This window comes from Myotis brandtii, unplaced genomic scaffold, assembly GCF_000412655.1.
Source record: "Myotis brandtii unplaced genomic scaffold, ASM41265v1 scaffold751, whole genome shotgun sequence".
Taxonomy (NCBI): Eukaryota; Metazoa; Chordata; class Mammalia; order Chiroptera; family Vespertilionidae; genus Myotis; species Myotis brandtii.
In genome coordinates, this window is record NW_005370994.1 from 2,078,747 (window position 1) to 2,091,236 (window position 12,490).

The following is a 12,490-nucleotide window of genomic DNA, read 5'->3' on the forward strand; positions in this document are numbered from 1 at the left end:
TAGTATTCCATTGTGTAGATGTACCATAGTTTTCTAATCCACTCATCTGTTGATGGGCATTTAGGCTGTTTCCAAATCTTGGCTATTGTAAATTGTGCTGCTATGAACATAGGGTTTAAGCATGCTTCTTTAGGTCTGTATTATTTTTGCAAATTATAAGATGATATGTGTATTTATGGATCAAATGTTTAGTGCAGATAAGATATGGCACTAGCCTTAACTTGTTTGGCTCAGTGGATAGAGTGTCGGCCTGTAGACTAAAAGGTCCCAGGTTCGAGCCCAGTCGAGGGCACATGCTCAGGTTGTGGGCTCAATCCCCAGTAGGGGGCATGTAGGAGGCAGCCAATCAATGATTTTCTCTCATCATTGATGTTTCTATCTCTCTCCCCCCTCTCCCTTCCTCTCTGAAATCAATAAAAATATATCCTATATAATAAAGAGCTAATATGCTAATTAGACTAGATGACAGAATGACCTTCCAGAACGACCAGTGGGCGGGGCCATGGGGCCACGAGGCAGCCAGGGCTGAGAGGGCAGAGGCAGCTGGGGCTGCAAGGGCTGAGCCCCTTGCATGAATTTCATGCATTGGGCCTCTAGTATATATATAAAAAGATATGGCACTAAACTGATAGAGCCTTTTGCCCAATCAGTCTCTAGTCAAAAATTAGTAGAACTTCATATGATGTATTTCTTTGTTGTGAATTAGTTCACATGACAGCAGTGTGTACTCTCCTTCATAAACACACAGATTGCAAGGATGTCAACAGGACATGTTTTGAGTGTTTGCCCTTGGAGGTGGTGAGCTTTGTGCTGAATAATTCACACCCTCTCACCTGGCCTCCCATCACCCAGCCCGCATTTGCAAGGCAGTAGGTGCGGGTTAGGAATTTAATCTGTGGTAACTGAAACTGAAGTTCTCTCTCACTGAGTATGTTTGACTCTATGGAAACGAGAGAACCTTGACCTTGGCCTCATTAGCACTGTCTTCCAAACAGCTAAGTGAATCAGCCACTGGCACCTACCAATAATAAACAGAAAACATGTGGGGTTGATAGGGATACTAAGGTGCACAGGAGGCCATTCTTTCCATCCATGGTGACAGGAAGCAAATTCTCCAGCTCTCTGACAACCAGAATCACAGTCCATTCATCATCGCTGCCCTGCTTTTCCCTTCTGTGCCCCCAAACAAATATATAAGGAAGAGGTACAAACTCCACAAACAATGGTGTATGAGAAATAGCACAATATTTCATTTTGTTCCAAAATCAAAATACATGTGAGTGTAGGTCCTCATCATCCTGGGCCTCCCAGTGTTGAGCAAAAGCCCCTGGGAACTTACCTAGATTGATTAATGTTGTTTAGATCAATCCTTCTTGTCTTCATCCCATAGCAGACTTCACCCATGAGCACATTGTCCAAGCTCTCATGCTCCTGTAAGTTCAGACGGCTCTGCTGATTTATTGATTTATGTTGTTTAGATCAATCCTTCTTGTCTTCACCCCATAGCAGACTTCACCCATGTGCACATTGTCCAATCTCTCATGCTCCTGTAAGTTCAGACGGCTCTGCTGATTTCTGCCAAGGTTGGCACAGAATTCTCTGCCAGGACTGAAAGCCTAGAGTCTCATGTAGAGCCTCTCTATGTACACCATCCAGTCCTTCCTCTACAAGTTCTCCCCACAATGCTTCAAGAGGCATGGGTCTCTGCTACGTGAAGAACAAACTGAAGACCACCATTCTTTCTCAGTCTTCAGAACTCTCTCCTTCTCTCTGTTTTATTTGGGGAAGGGAAAAAGAAGAGAGAAAAATAAAATAAGAATAAATAAATGAATATCTCATTTATGCAAACACATGTACATTCCTAACAATATCACCAATGTCAATATATTAATCAATATAGCTGGTTTTGATTTGAAACTCTATTACTGATCAGCTATGAGAACTCAGACAAGTTACCTAAACACAGAAAGCCTCACTTCCTCATCTATAAAATGTAAATAAACTTTAGTCCAATTAGTCTACAAATCTATTATGAGGACTAAACATTACAGCAATAATGTTGTATCACTTACGGAGTCTAACTGTTTTCCATTATTCATTCATGTATCTTCTATATAATCCTTTGAAGATGTAACAATGTTTTATAATGAGCAAAGAATGACACACACGTTATATACTGTTGTGCTTTTAAAATGAAGACCCAGTAATCATATTTGATATATTTTTTAAAGTTTCTTCCATGCCTGGCCCTAACTACCATACTATACACCACATATTTCCACATTCTATCAAGTATAAAGAACTGTGTTTTCATTATTTTCTTGTTACCTTTTAGGCCCAAGTCCAACTTCCCATATGATGGCCCTATATTTGGGCAGCTGTTAATACAGGGTGGGGCAAAAGTAGGTTTACAGTTGTTCTGTCTGCAGGACCTGCTCTCATGAGAGCTCAAACTGATCCACCGCACAGAGGACATCACGATGTTTGAATCTGGTGAACAACAGGTGTCCTGTACATTAGCTGCCGCAGACACATGCATGTCAGAGGTTCAAATTTACAACCCATGAAATCCAGGAGCCAGCCTCCTAGATGAGGTTTCTAGGGTCCAATATTCTGGATCATATTAGATCATTCCCTCCAGAGTGAAAGACAAGTTGTTGCACCTTGCACCAAGAATATTTTTCACCATTTGGAGGGCCTCTGTATTTTGGAGGCAGCAAATGACACAAGAAATTGGTCAGAGTGTGCCGCTCTGATCAATTCAGTGTGTAACCCATAACGCAGCTAGTTTTGAGTGATGAGCAAGTACTAGAAGGTTCCACAGCTAGTCCAGGTTGTAGACTGCAGACTAATCCAGTGCAAGCTATGCTGCCACATGGGCCTTATGACCCAGCAGATCCAGGAGCACTTGACGTTTCGATGGTAAATAGGGATGCTGTGTGGAGCCCATGGCAGACCCCAGGAGGATGGCCTGAGGGTTTGAAGCAAAGCCTCCAGATAACTGTTTTCCTTATGAGACACTGCTCTGGCCTTACTCATGAACCTTCTAGAGAATGAACCCCTAGCCCTATGACATGAGCTGCCCACAACTGTCTGGGTGTTATCTGATTTATTAGACTTCATAATTAGGCATGCCCAGAAACACTTTGTCACCGAGTGGAAATGGTATGTGCGAAATCAGACTCGCAGATCCCAGAGGAACAATCAAGTCCCATGTGTTGACGGCTCCGGCTCCTATTGCACATTCTTCGGCTGCACTGCCTGCCTGCCTTTATTCAGTGCGAGGTTTCTATGGAGAGCTCCCTGTGAGCAAGTGACTGAGGAGTGAGTCTGATATACAGATGTTTTTTTCTCATTCTACGGGCAAATTAAGAAGAGGGCGTTATAGCCACAGTCAGAAGTGTGCTAAACAGACACACACACACACACACACACACACACACACACACACACACGGGAGGGGAAATCCTTTCTGTGAGCATAACTTTAAGCAACATCTCTCACTGTCCAGTTTGAGGGGCCTGAGAGATGGCCCACGATGTGGATGGGCCTCTACCTAAAATGGGTGATGGCTCATGGTTTGGCTGGATTGTCAGGGATTTGGAAAGAAAGGAACAGAAGACTGTCTGCATGTGGTATATAGATGGACCTCTTACACTGGCACAGGGCATGAGGATGTTTGGTTGAATGTTAGGAGCTATGTCAGGGGTGGGCAAACTTTTTGACTCGAGGGCCACAATGGGTTCTTAAACTGGACCGGAGGGCCGGAACAAAAGCATGGATGGAGTGTTTGTGTGAACTAATATAAATTCAAAGTAAACATCATTACATAAAAGGGTACGGGTTTTTTTTTTTTTTTTTGATTGTGGGATTTGGAAAGAAAGGAACAGAAGACTGTCTGCATGTGGTATATAGATGGACCTCTTACACTGGCACAGGGCATGAGGATGTTTGGTTGAATGTTAGGAGCTATGTGAACACTCTCAAAGGGATCTGCTACACACAAAGCTCTTAATAATGAGGTAAAGAAGAAAGCCTATACAGTGGATGTCTGTCAGCTCCTTCCTTCAAATGCCCAAAGAAGGCACTTGCTCAATCGGTTTGTGTACACGAGACATGATCCAGGCATGGAGGCTGTGCATGGGCCCAGCACCATGGACTTTTCATCACCCATTGTGCCTGGTTACTACCATCAAGTGCTCAAGCCAACAATAGCAAAAGCCCAGGTTGGCTCCTGTGATGACATCATTGGGTGGGGAATGGGGACAATCCAGCCACGAGCTACCCTGAACCCTTCCATAAGGAGGGGCTGAAATTGTCTTCCTGGAATAGGTACTTATTCTGGAGAGTGATTTGTCTTCTCTGCTTGCAATACTTCTACGAATACACACCATGGACTTATGGATTGCCTTATGCACCTCCACGGTAACCCGAACAAACTACTTCAGACCCAGCAACTCATTTCACAGCAAAAAGCACAAACAAAACCCCAAAACATAGCAATGGGCTTATGCCAATGGAACTCACTGGTCTTACCATAACATCTAGGAGCATCTAGCCTGAGAGAAAGGTAGCACGGCCTCCTAAAGATTCAATTAGGGTTCTGAGAGAATGTCCTGAGAGGTGGGATCACTACTGTACAGGATGCAGTATATGCTCTAAACCAATGACCAATGTATAGGGCTTTATTTCCCAGAGACGGAATCAATGGATCCGTAAATAAAGAGGTGAAGATAATAGTACCCAGTTCCTCTGTTACCCCTAATAATCCACTTACAGATTTTTTTGTTTCCTATCCCCACACTTCCTGTAATGGGCACTTGTTAGAGAGCTTAGTTCCTAAAGGAAGAGACACAATTGTTCCATTGAACTGGAAGGTAAGATTGCCATCTGGCAATTTGGGTCCCTCATGTTGCTGAACCAACAGACAAAGGAAGGGGTTATTGTACTTGGTTGGGGTGATTGATTCTGTTGACCTGTATCAGTTGCTACACGACGCTGGCAGGAAAAACTAGGTCTAAAACTGAGAGGCGTCTCTAAGGCAGCTCAGAGTCATTTGTTACGTCCACACACCACAGGACTGAAAAAGAATTCGTACCCTTCAAAAATGAAGGTTTGGGTTGCCGCACTAGGTAAAAACGCTGACCAGCTGGCTGAAGGCCAGGGATGGGGAGGATGGGGGTAGAAAAAGGACGTTATAAATATCAGCTGTGGCTTTGTCACCAGGCCCAGAAAGAAAGAAAGTGGCAGATAGGAATAGTTTCTTCCTCATCTGGGTCCGGTCATTTTCTTTCTTCTAATCCCCTATTATTTTATAGAGAGAGTGCTGGTGACAATTAACTTACAATATAAAGTCTTGAGTGAATAAACAAAACAAAAAAAATGATCACTCAGAGATAGATATGAAGAGTTTTAGACATTGGTGTCTCCATTTTGGGGGGGAAGAAGGTGAAAGCATGTTTGCACAAAGGGAAGTTACAACATGCTAGCTAGACAGAGCATGAGGTTGACATTATTGTAAAATAGAAGTTTTAAAGTGGGTAGAAGAGAGCATGTGGGTCATTGCTAGCCATAGGGAGGATCTGTGACAGTCTATTCACCTATTGTCTTCTGCCCTCCTACACTGTGCTCTGTGACACTTGGGCTGGGGAGATGAGGAACACATTTCTAAGACACGTTTGACAGCTTGTTCTAGCAGATTCTGCTGGTGAGAGGCTCTGGGGAGGTAGACAGAAGAGATTTTTCTTCCCCTGCTCCAGCAGCTGTCAGCATCTCTCTACACAAATAGATGGCAGCGACTCTAGCATCTTTTGGCCCCCGGACAGCATGCGGGGCGCTCTCGGGAGGCCCAGCAGGCCCAGCTCTGGCCACAAGGCAGCCCCTCGGAGATCGGAGCCAGCTGAGCAGTTCCCTCGATGGTCTGAGCACAACTGCATGGCACCCGGTCAGCCAACTCAGCACAGCTAAGCAGTGGCCTCCTTCCCCCACCCACCCCCCCTCCAATCCCACCCCACTCTGAGGCAGCTGCTCCTTACTCTGCCCCCTGGTCCTGGTATCTCTGCCTCTTTCTTTTGTATCTTCTCACCCAGCCTGAGTGGTGGTAGCTACTTCCAGTTTACTAATCTCTGGGTTAGCTCACCATCCTTGTTTTCTTCCTTTCAGCCTATTCATTCCTTGTATAGCACCACCTCTGTTTAAAGGGCAGAGGGGATACATGGTGATGGAAAAAACACAATGAAGTAAAATAAAATACCTAGTGTGCTTTCTGTTCTCCTAACTGAATCTGATAGAGACTGGCATATATTTTTAAAGCAGATAATTTTTTTAAAAAAGTGAAAACACATAGCCCAAATGGAAATATTTAATATTTATGAACATCTTTGATTATTCTTTTACAGAATTGAACCTCCAGAATCCACCCTCTTTCTGTCCCTGGACAGTGTGAAACCTCATTATTCTCCTGTGGGTCACCAAGCGGCATCTTGCCTAGCTCCTGGCCCTTTTTGCCAGACAGAGGCACAGGATGCCGGCCCCTCCCGCAGTGCTGAGCGCAGGCACCGAAAGCATTACTTAGCTGTGAGTGTCAGGAAGTCAAAACAACCTGTTTTTGGGGTGTGTGTGTGTGTGTGTGTGTGTGTGTGTGTTTTCAAAAATTGCAGTGTCTGCCTGTGCCCATTACACAGAATGCCCTCCGCTTTTCCGTTTATGCGCTATGGAAACATAGCGGCCCCCTCCCTGTCTCTGGGCGGCAGCGTCAGTGTGGGTCAGTCTGCAGACTGACACGTGAACTTCCCGCTTCGATCGGCTGTCCTGATGCGCACGGGATCGGAGCAGACACGGTGCCGATGCTTCTTGGAAGTCATGTTCCGAAGGACTGACTCTCTTCCCCGAGAGTGTGACAACACTTACAGGCTTCCTAACAGTTCCGTGCAACGGACAGAATCCCAAAATGAAACCGTGAGCAGAACGGCGTGTCCCTCCTTTGCTTTCCACTTGATTTTCTGTGACAACCCCATCAGCATCGGTACATGAGGACATGAAGTCGTTTTCTGGTTGTGGGCTTCTTTGTAAACTGAGAGCCTCTAGCACAGTGGTTCTCAACCTTCCTAACGCCGCGACCCTTTAATACAGTCCCTCATGTTGTGGTGACCCCCAACCATAACATTATTTTCGTTGCTACTTCATAACTGTAATGTTGCTACTGTTATGAATCGTAATGTAAATATCTGATATGCAGGATGTGTTTGCATTGTTACAAGTTGAACATAATGAAAGCATAGTGATTAATCACAAAAACAGTATGTAATTATATATGTGTTTTCCGATGGTCTTAGGCGACCCCTGTGAAAGGGTCGTTTGACCCCCAAAGGGGTTGCGACCCACAGGTTGAGAACCGCTGCTCTAGAATGACATGAGGGCTCCCACGGCCACAGGTATGGAATTGCTATCATTCCAATGGATACACAAGCCACCGCAGGCTTTTTAGAAACATGCTTTTCTGTCATTGTTGAGTTTCTCCCACAGAGGCGGAGGTGGCCAAGTTCCCCTGCACTGGGAGACGGGGACTTGGGTTTCATGTCATCCCGGCTTCTACAGATGGGCAACAGGCAGATGCAAGATACAGGGACCTTTCCAACGGCCACCATGGGCCTCCTGAGTGCATTTCCAAACAGGTTCTTCTTTTAAAAGAGGCTCTGATCCCCACCCCCACCCCTTTAATTTCAGTCATGTTACCAGTCATGCCAACTTTAGTCATTGTTGGGCTTCAGAGAAATATCAGTGGTTTTTAAATATTTTGAAATGACAAAAAAGGGAGGGAGAGGACAATGGCATCATTTTGAATATGAACGGCTGCTTATTTTAAGAACAGTCACTCTGGCCATGCCCCGCAGATGATGTCGGAGAGGAAATGCTTTCTGCATGAGGAAACAGAGGAGCAATATTGAGACAGGGTCCTGTTGTTTCCTCCGGGGCTGGTCTTTCTAGAGGTACGTGGCCGAGGGTTTCTTCTTGCCCCAAACCGCGGGGACAGAAGAAAGTGCCCCACCGAGAGCGGAGATTTACAATTTGGGAGAAGCAAACGAATTATCGGAACCCAAGAGAAAAACCGTTTCCTCCAGGGAGATTCGCTTTCTCCTTCTGTACTCCCACGTTCACATCTGTGGTAATTATTTGCTTAGATCTGTCCCTTTGCTGGAAACATGTCTTATTCATCTTGGTGTGGGCCCAGCATTAGCCAGTGCCTGGCACAAGACGGTTCAGTGAATGTTTATCCAGTAATGATTGAGAAAAGGAGGGATGCTTGGAAACTAGGTCTTATATCAACCTCAGTAATGAAGCTGCCTGGACATTCAGAATAAAATTGTTGGCAGAGATTAGTTCAGAACATCCTTAACGCGAGTTACCCAAAGTTTCAGGATTTTAGCAATAAGGAATGATAAAGACTGTGGAGGCCCCAGGTCAGGAACATGATGGAAGGGGAAGGCAGTGGGCAGGACTCTGTGCAGACTTCATGCGTCCCATACCCCCACCCTCTGAGCCTTAGGGTGTGACTGCTGAGATAACCCCAGTGCATGGCTATATATATATACACACACATTTGTGCAAAACAATGTCTTTCTGGTCAAGGAGTCAGCCTTCCGACAATAAAAATATCTCTTAAAGTATTCATCATAAAAACAAAAACAAAACAAACTCCAGGCAGCAAACGGGGAGGGGGGAGGGGGGGAGATGGTGAATAGTAGAAGTCCTGACACAACACCTATTCAAAATGATTGACTGTAGGCAGCAAACGGGAGGGGGGAGGGGGGGCGGGGGATGGTGAATAGTTGAAGTCCTGACACAACACCTATTCAAAATGATTGACTGTTTATTATCTAGAAAGAAAGAAATGCTCTTTTGTTGTTCTGGATACGAGGAGGGCTTTCATAGCTAGACTGGAGGGGCTCTCCTGCACTGTCCCCCTCAGAGCCTCCTGGTAGTAACTAGCTCTGGAAATAAAGACCCCAGTGACCAGCAGAAGACGGAAGAGCCACCTGAGCATTTGAAATCACTCCAAATTATGTTCTCTTTTCTCAGGACAGGCTCTGCTTTGGTTCCGATCGTATTCTTACCAGTTTCTCCCTCAGGCAGTTGAGTGCTGTGCCTATCTCGGACAAGTGATCACAGCCTTATGAGATGGTAACCAGGTTGCCCGACATCAATCCAAGTACCATTCTCTTTGCATTCCTGCTCTTTAATCCTATTGCCTGTACCTGTCAAAGGCAATACACAGAAAGGAATCAAGAGAAGTAGCTCACTTATGAACTACAGATGTAAAAAAAATAAATAAATAAAATAGCGGCCAATCAAATCCAGCACTGGATTGAAAGGATACACAAATAATGGGGAACTTCGTAAGGGACGCACGGGACTGCAGCACCTGAATCCTGACACCACTAAGTAGGACAAGCAGATTTTATGTGCCTCCTGACGTGGAACAAAAGCAAGGAGACAGTACCTCCTTTGAAATATTCTTGCCTAAAATTTGAACTTCAGTCTACTCTAGGTCTAATGAAAAAAAATGCCAGGGAAAGGAGAGTATGTTTATAACCACAAGGATGCAATCAATCAAATCTTGAGTGCAGAGTATGACAAAAAAAAAGACCCCATTTTTTCAACAAAGCACACACACAAATTAAAAAGAAGGGAGGGCTATTGTAAAGAGACTTCTTAAAACAAATCAGCAATTCCAAAAACCCAATAGTGATGCAATTGGAGAACACTGAACTTGGATAGGTTGCTGTATGACTCTAGGAAATGAGCACATGTATTAATTGGTCCTTTTGTTAGATGTCATAATGGCATTGTGCTTGTGTTTTTAAAGCCCTTATCTAGTAGAGAACCATATTATAGTATTTATGGGTAAAATGGTAGGTTGTCCTAAAATTTGTTTTAAAACACTCCACCAAAAAGGGGAGGAAGAGAGAATAGATGAAACAAGAATGTTGATAATTATAGAATTTGGGTGTAGGTTATATGAGAATTTATTACATTATTCTCTACACTTTGGAGTTGGTCTGGAAATTTCCATAACTAAAATTAAATGAAAATAAATACCATAATCAAATAAGGGGGTTTCCAGAAATGCAAAAATTATTTGACGTTAAAAATACTTCACCACAACAAAAAGTACAAGGAAGAAAATCACTTAAGCAATTAAATACATGCTAAAAAAGGCCTTTGGAAAATTCAATATGTAGTCCTAATATTAATAACAAAAATGTTGGAAACAGTAACAGAGGATATGTTAAATGTATTATGGTATCTTCACCTGATAAAATAGCATGCATTTGTTAGCAAATAATGTAGGAGAATAATGTAGGAGAATAATAATGACATGGAATTACGTTCATAATATACTAAGTAAACAAAATGTTTTACTAAAAGATTACAGTATGATTTCATTTTCTATTAATATATGTATCAAATGTTGAGGAATGGTTAGATGTTGGTTTGGGATTGTATGTGATCTTCATTTTATTCCTTGTACTTAGCTAATTCTCCAAAATGTCTACAGATAACACATATTACTTTTTCAATAAGGGGAAAGCACACAATGTTATTTTAATTTTTTATTTGAAACTCTATGGTCATTTTTTTCAGTTACAAATACACCTAAAGGAACTCTCATCTTCCCAACATTTTTTCACTTTGCCCAAATCTGAAGAGACTTGTCAAATGCCATGTTGAAATCAAAATCTGTAGTGTTTGCAGTGTTCCCAATGCAATAATGTTATTGGAACAAACCCGAAAGGCCCTTTTGAAAACAGTGCTCATATTAAACACTTCAAACTCTGCTGAGATAATTAAGTTATGTCAATTATATTTTAAAATAATTCCTACTTTACAATTCATGCATATGGTACAAAGTATGAGAAAATACAAAAATGGAATCAGTTTGTATATGGCAGAAGATAAAGGAATTTGCTTTTTTTCATTTTTGTAATAATGTTATAAAGAAAAGAAACTATGTAGAATGTTTTAGAATGATTTGTATCCAAATTGAGTTGAATTGCTAAAATTTCAGTAAAAGGGGTAGCTTCCCTCTGTCCAAAATGTACTTTATGGGATGCTACTTGGCTGCAAGTTTGAGATAAACACATAGTTTTCTTAATCAAATAATAAATGAATTATTAGGGAATAGAATTCAGCTTTATTCTGAACTTTGTTGCTAAAAATCTAAATGTTATATATACCATGTGCTGATAGTTCTGAAGAACTGAAAAGGCAAAAAATGAATTAAACTAAAAGGAAATCAAACATCCTCTAAAATTTCATGTTTTCCAAAACTCTGTCATTGAACCTGACACTTCAGTCTCATTCATATATCACACTGAGCTTTTCTCTATGAGTGGATTTGGTTTATTAGCAGCCTAATTACTAAATTAGCACAGTAGATAAAAACTTGTTTACAAAAGGGTGCTCCCTGTGAAAAGTTCACGTTTTATAATTAACTTTTTAAAAAAGGGAAAAATAAGCAAATGGGACTACATCAAACAAAAAAGCTTCTGCACAACCTGGCAGTGTGGCTCAGTGATAGAGCATTGGTCCTCACAATGAAGAGTCATGGGTTCAATTCCCGGCCAAAGGCATGTACCTGGGTTTCAGGTTCATTTCTCCCCTCCCCCCTCCCCGCCGGCCCGTGTAGGATGCAACCAATTGATGTGTCTCTCTCACATCAATGTTTCTCTCTCTCTCCCTCCCCCGTCTCCCCCTCCTTCCTTTCCACTCTCTGTAAGAATCAATGGAAAAAATATCCCTGGCTGAGGATTAACAAAAAAAAAAAAAATCTTCTGCACAGCAAAAGAAGCCATCAACAAAATGAACAGGGAACCCACTGTATGGGAGAACATATTACCAGTGATACATCTGATAAGGGGTTAATTTCCAAATATATAAAGAACTTATACAACTCAACACCAGGAAAACAAGCAATCCAATTAAAAAATGGGCAAAGGATCTGATTAGATACTTCTCCAAATAGGACATACAGATGGCCAATAAACATATGAAAAAAAAGTTCACTAATTATCTGAGAGACACAAATTAAAACCACAGGGAGATATCACCTCACACCTGTCCAAATGACTACCATCAATGAGACAACAAACAACAAGTGTTGCTGAGGATGTGGAGAAAAGAGAACCCTAATACACTGCTGGTGGGAATGCAGACTGATGCAGCTACTGTGGAAAACAGTATGGAGTTACCTCAAAAAATTAAAAATGGAACTGCCTTTTGACCCAGCAATTCCACTCTGGGAATTTATCCTAAGATTCCCAAAACACCAATTCGAAAAAATGTATGTAACCCTAGCAGCATTATTTACAATAGCCAAGATCTGGAAATAGCCCCAGTGCTGGTCAGTAGATGAGTGAATAAAAAAGATGTGATACATTTACTACTTGGCTGTTAAAAAAAAAAAAAAAAAAAGAAAATTGTACCATTT

At 42.3% G+C, this 12,490-nt stretch overlaps 1 long non-coding RNA gene across 1 annotated transcript in view; it reads right to left on the reverse strand.

Moving 5' to 3' along the window:
• Positions 1-1,465: 1,465 nt before the first annotated feature.
• LOC106724202 overlaps positions 1,466-12,490 on the reverse strand; it is an 88,320-nt gene continuing 77,295 nt past the window's right edge. Inside the window, exons 2-3 of the long non-coding RNA XR_001359949.1 lie at positions 9,114-9,254; positions 1,466-1,770 (exon numbers count right to left, since the gene is read on the reverse strand). This is a non-coding gene — a long non-coding RNA (uncharacterized LOC106724202). The remainder of the gene's footprint in view (positions 1,771-9,113; positions 9,255-12,490) is intronic.